Source organism: Lynx rufus, unplaced genomic scaffold (assembly GCF_022079265.1).
Source record: "Lynx rufus isolate CCGP_SWC_20201006 ecotype Redwood Valley unplaced genomic scaffold, mLynRuf1.p SCAF_16, whole genome shotgun sequence".
In the NCBI taxonomy this organism is placed as follows: Eukaryota; Metazoa; Chordata; class Mammalia; order Carnivora; family Felidae; genus Lynx; species Lynx rufus.
In genome coordinates this window covers 7,847,140-7,853,168 of record NW_025814830.1, presented here as the reverse complement: position 1 = coordinate 7,853,168, position 6,029 = coordinate 7,847,140, and positions in this window count along the sequence as shown.

Below are 6,029 nucleotides of genomic sequence, written 5' to 3'. Positions count from 1 at the left end.
AAGGCTCATGGGTTCGAGCCCCGCGTCGGGCTCTGTGCTGACAGCTCGGAGCCTGGAGCCTGCTTCGGATCCTGTGTCTCCCTCTCTCTCTGTCCCTCCCCGACTTGCGCTCTCTCTCTCACTCTCTCTCTCAAAAAAAATGGATGTTAAAAAAATTTTATTTTTAAAAAGAAAGCTGAGAATCCTGAACCCGTTCTGCTTTATTCTGTGACTGTGTGGGCATCACACGTTTTGTATCCAGGTGGAAGACAAAAACAAAAACGAAAACGAAACAAAACTTGACAACGAAGAAACCCTGGGATTTTCCTCCTCCATCCAGGCATCCCAGACATCCGGGCAGCCGTCTCTGCTGCCCTGTGCTCGGGGACCACAGGCAGGAGCACAAGAAGGAAGAAGCAGTCGAGGGGAGATGGGATTTCCAGCTGTAACCTCTGGCCCCAGTTCCTCTGCACAACTCGTGTTTTTCACCTCCATTCCGCCAGCGTCCACTTCTCCTCGACCCCCACGTTTGCCAGACCAGCAGCAGCTGCTGTAAGTGGTGAACCGAGAGTTCTGAGGACCCACCCAAGCTCTCCAGGGTGAAGGACCTGTAGGGAGTATTGATGTCTCTGGGAGCCCAGAATAGAGTGGTGACTGCAGTCCCATATTTGCTTCCCATGCTTATCAGAAGTGAGTCAGACTCTCCTCCCTGAAGGGGACCGGAAGAACTTACTTCTGGTTCCACACCGGCCCCAGATACACTGCGATCCGCAATGACAGGGGCACACGAGATTCCCAGGCGACTTGAACAACACCTGGTTCCTTCGTTCGCCCAACGAATATTCACTGGGCACCTCCTGCGTGGCGGGCTCTGTGCTAGAGGCAGGAACAGGACAGACGTGGCCTCTGCCCTCACAGAGTTCACAGATTCCATCTCCAAAATCCAAACCTCCGGCCCACTCCTTATGTGCGTCTTCAGCCCTCCCCGCCTCCCACAACCCCCCCCCCCAGCTCTTTCCTCAGACTCTCTTCAAGCTCGCTCGCTCGCTCTCTGTCTCTCTCACACAGATACAGACGCACGCAGAACTTAATGAGTAATTTTCCTCTAAATTCCAGTATCGACAGAAAACAGAAGTGTATGTGCTGGAAAGGGGCCTAACAGATGATAATCAGAGATCAACTCATTGCCAAAGCCATTCATTCGAGCACTCCTGTATTCATTCATTCAACATGCCCCCCTCCGGCCCCCCGTCTGTGTAGAGCTCTCTGCTGGGCGATACTGGGGACCCAGGGCTGAGCACGGCAGCCGCAGCCCTGCCCTCCCGGGGCTCGCCGTCCAGTGGGGGAAACAGAACCCTCCCCAAGTAGTGACAACCCAGAGTGGGCCGGGCCGGGGAAGCCTAGGGAGGGCTCAGGGACACCAGAGGAGGGACTGCCCGGCATGGGGAACCAAGAAGGCTTTCGGGAGGTGGGGGGAGCTGGGCTGGCTCGGCCGGTGAACTGAAGTGTGAGTGACCACCGCCAGGGTCACAGGAAAGAGGTGTCCCAGCGCGAACGTGAGCAAACACGGTTTGATTCGAAGGACTGCAAGGGTTTCTGCTGGCTGATGTGTAAAGCAGGAGAGGAAGTGACCTCAAGCTGTCGTCAGAGGCCAGGTCATGTACAGTCTGGACTTTGTCCTTCACGACCCAGACCTGCCTGCCACAGGGTAGGGCTCTGATGAGTCACCAGTGGTAGAAGGAGGCAGGCTGGAGAGGGTAGGTTTCATTTCCTTCTTTGGGCCTCGAGAGGGCTGCAGGATATGGAAGGGGGGAGACAGGGAACAACCGTGGAGAGGCATCACTACGCCCCTACACCTCAGTGGATGTGGGGGCGAGGCCAGGCGGGAGAAGATAAAGAGGAAATGCCCCCTCCGGTAGCCAGCCCGTTCTTGGGGAAGGATGGGCCTGTGGCGGTTGCTTGGGGGTTTCTTTCCAGCGTTTTCCTGCCTAGCCTCAGAGTACAGAAGGCGAAAATCCTGCCCCGGGACAGCAATAATAGCTTCTGCCATTTGCAAGGCCGCTGCATAAATTGCTTTTTTTAACCATCTAACTTATTTTCACATAACTTATTTGACCATCACCCCAGGGGTTTCTTTGATCCCCTGTTTTAGGGATGAGAAAAAGGAGGCGAGAGAACTGATCTGGGTGAACCGTCACCAGCTATTCGTTGGTGAAACCAGAATCTGAACCAAAAGAGTCACGTTCCGGAGCCCCTCCTCCCTCCTCCCCTGCCTTCCCTCTCCTCGCTTTCTCTCTCCCTCACCCCTCCTCCCTCCCCTCATCCTTCTCTCCCCTCCCCACCCGTTCTGCCCCCCTCCCTCCCACCCAGCCTCCAGGTTCCTACATCATCAGACCCTTCAGGACAAAGCTTCACATCAGAAAGTTTAGAAGCTCCAGTTCACCGCCAGGGGGTCCCTGGATAGTAAGCATTTCACTGCCAGGCTCTCCTTCACTGGCAAGATTTTCACTGGTAATGATTTGGGCTGCATCTCCCAAAACCACAAATGCGCATGCCCTTTGACCCAACGAACTCGCTTCTAGGAAAGCAAGGAACTGACTCCACCACGCAGGCAGGAAATGGCGTGGACTGGGTTGCCCAGGACAGCACCCTCGGCTTGGGCAAAGCACTAGAAACACCCACAAGGCCCGGGCGCTGAGGACAGGTTCAAAACTGATGGGGTCTTCACACAAGGGAAGGACTCAAGGAGAGGGGTTCCAAGGAGACCCCAGGCCACCTTCAGGGCTCAGAGGTGGGGAGGGGTCATGGGAGGGGCTGTCTCTTGTCTCAACGCACCCATTCCAAGTGGCAACAATCTCCCCCCATCACATCCTCACCTGGGTTCATCCAGACCTGAAACAAGATATTTTATTCGGCGATTTTTTAAAAAAAATTTTTTTTCAACGTTTTTTATTTATTTTTGGGACAGAGAGAGACAGAGCATGAACGGGGGAGGGGCAGAGAGAGAGGGAGACACAGAATCGGAAACAGGCTCCAGGCTCCGAGCCATCAGCCCAGAGCCCGACGCGGGACTCGAACTCCCGGACCGCGAGATCGTGATCTGAGCCGAAGTTGGACGCTTAACCGACTGTGCCACCCAGGCGCCCCTAATTCGGCGATTTTGACAGCATGGCGCTTTGGGCCTTCCCAAGTATTTATTGACCCTTTTTTTTTTTTTTTTGGCAGGGGGAGGGACAGGAAAACCAGCCCCCGAAGGCCCTCCCCCTCCCACTGACCCCATCCCTGAGACCCTTCCCCTTCTTGATCTCGTCTCTGACTCTATCCCTAACCTTCACCTCATCCCGAACTCTCAGCTCTGCCTTGACCCCACTTTTAAGCTTCAGTGACTGAGTATCATTCTCTTTACATGACATGGTTTAGGATCAGGGCTCTTAACGGCTTATTTTGAGACAGAGGCTCCATGCCTGTCAAAGAGAAGTCAGAGGTCCTGCGGCGGGGAAGAAGGAAGGTATGGGATGAGGCGGGCCCCAAATCTGAACCTCCCATCCGCGGAGGAGGGGGCAGCCTCTGACCAGCCAGACCTCTGAGAGGGGCGGCTGCTGGAGCCACAGTGGCCGGGGGAGCCCTGGAGGAGGGGGAACCCCAGAGGGTGACAGCATGGTCCGGAGGAGGAATGTAGCGGCAACCACAGGTTCCAGGTTCAGAGATAACTCAGCACCCCCGAACAAGGGTGCCAGAAAATTCAGAGATTTCCCAGAGACTAGCCTCCATGTTCCCATTCAGAAATTCACCTACAAGCCAGGGTGAGAGACACCAGAGCCAGAGGCACCTGCCCACATCCACGCGCCACGGGTGGGCACCGGGTCCAAGCCAAAGAGGTCAGTGGGAGACAAAACCCTCCAAACTGGCCAAAGCCCAAAAGGGGAATTGTCTAGAAAGATAGAAGGGTGTCACAAAACAAGGGTCAGAGCTGCTAGGGGGCCTGGGGGGGACCAGAGCCAGGATGGACACAGCTGGGGACCAGGCGGTCTCCCAAGCTCTGTGCCTGAGTATATGGCTCTCTGGGTCTCTCTGTCAACTCTCAACTCTCTCTCATCTTGCCCTGTCTGTGCTTGTGTTGGCCTCTCATCTCCCTTCATATCTCATCTTCTGTCTCTTGGTATCTGTTTCTCCCTTTGTCTCTCCCTACCTCCCAGTCCCTGAGTGTCTCTATTTCTCTCACCTCTGCCTCTGTCTCTCTTGGTGTCTCTCTCTCTCTCTTTCTCATCCTTTCCCCTGTTGTATGTTGCTCTATAACCATCATCACCAGCGGACGTGATGGTGTCCTATGTATTAAACTGTTAACATCTGTTTCCCTCCAGTAGAAGGTGGGCTTCACGAAGGCAGAGATATTTGTCTGTATTATTTCCTCCTGCATCTCCTATGCCAGGAATATTGCCTGATTCAATAAATACATGTTGGGGCGCCTGGGTGGCTCAGTCGGCTGAGTGTCCGACTTCAGCTCAGGTCACGATCTCACGGTCCGTGAGTTCGAGCCCCACGTCGGGCTCTGGGCTGATGGCTCAGAGCCTGGAGCCTGCTTCCGATTCTGTGTCTCCCTCTCTCTCTGCCCCTCCCTGTTCATGCTGTCTCTCTCTGTCTCAAAAATAAAATAAACGTTAAAAAAAATTAAAAAATAAATAAATACATGTGGGGGGGGGCATCTGGGTGGCTCAGTCAATTAAGCATCCAACTCTTGATTTCAGCTCAGGTCACAATCTCATAGTCCATGAGATCGAGCCCGGATCTGGTTCTCTGTGCGGCTGGTACACAGCCTGCTTGGAATTCTCTCCCTCCCTCTCTACCCCTCCCCTGCTCACGCACACACACAGACATGCACTCTCTCTCTCTCTCAAAATAAATAAACTTTTAAAAATTATAAAATAAATCTAGGTTGAATGAAGAATGGGTGAATCATCATTCTCACCAACATTATTATTTCATGACAAGCATACAACAACGATAATAGTTGTTATAGCTGCTGTTTATTGAGTACAAACTATAATACCAGGAATTGGGCTAAATAAATAGTTGCTTGTTTAAACCTTACAAACCCTCCTGTGAGGGGAGTACTGTTGTGTCCATTTTTCAGATGAGGAAACTGAGGCCCCAGGAGGAGAAGCAGCTGGCCCAATATGAGCCCAGGCCTTGTCTGGCTCCAAAGTCCAGAGGGTTTGGGAAGGGACCGTGGGGGGGGGGGGGGGTAGGTTGGTTAAGAATTTGGCATCTGTGCCAATTTCAGGTTGGAATCTCAGCTCTGGCACACAGCAACCTCAACCTTTAAAAAATGAGATAAATCAGGGGCGCCTGGGTGGCTCAGTTAAACGTCCAACCCCAGCTCAGGTTGTGATCTTGTGGTTTGTGGGTTTGAGCCCTGCATCAGGCTCTGTGCTGATAGCTCAGAGCCTGGAGCCTGTTTCATATTCTGTGTCTCCCTCTCTCTCTCTCTCTCTCTGTCCCTCCCACACTGGTGCTCCGTCTCTCCCTTTCTCTCAAAAATAAATAAACATTAAAAAAAATTTTTTTAATGAAATAAGTCAGTCAGAGAAAGACAAACATCAACTTCACTTAGTTGGAATTTAAGAATCAGGACACAGGGAGGAGAGACGTACCAAAAAAAGACTCTTACAGAGAAGGAACTGGCAGCTGCCAGAGGGGAGGTAGGGAGGTGGCGGGGGGGGGGGGGGTGTTGGGGGGGTGGAGGTGGAGGCAGTAGGTTAAGGGGATTAAAAAGTAAGCTTGTTATGATGATGAGCGCGGAGAAGTGTAGAGAATTGTTGAATCACTATACTGGACTCCCGAAATTAACACCACGCCGTGAGTTAATTACACTGGAATGAAAGAGAACAAAGCAACCGCTGATTCTCTGCCCGCAGCCCGGGGAGATGCCATTCCTCTCACCCGTACCCAGTCCTCCGCCAGTCCCCGCGCGCATGCGCAGAGGAGCACCGACGCGCAGGGCAGCCCCGCCCCTCCCAGCCCGGGCTGCGCACCCGTGCGGAACTTCCACT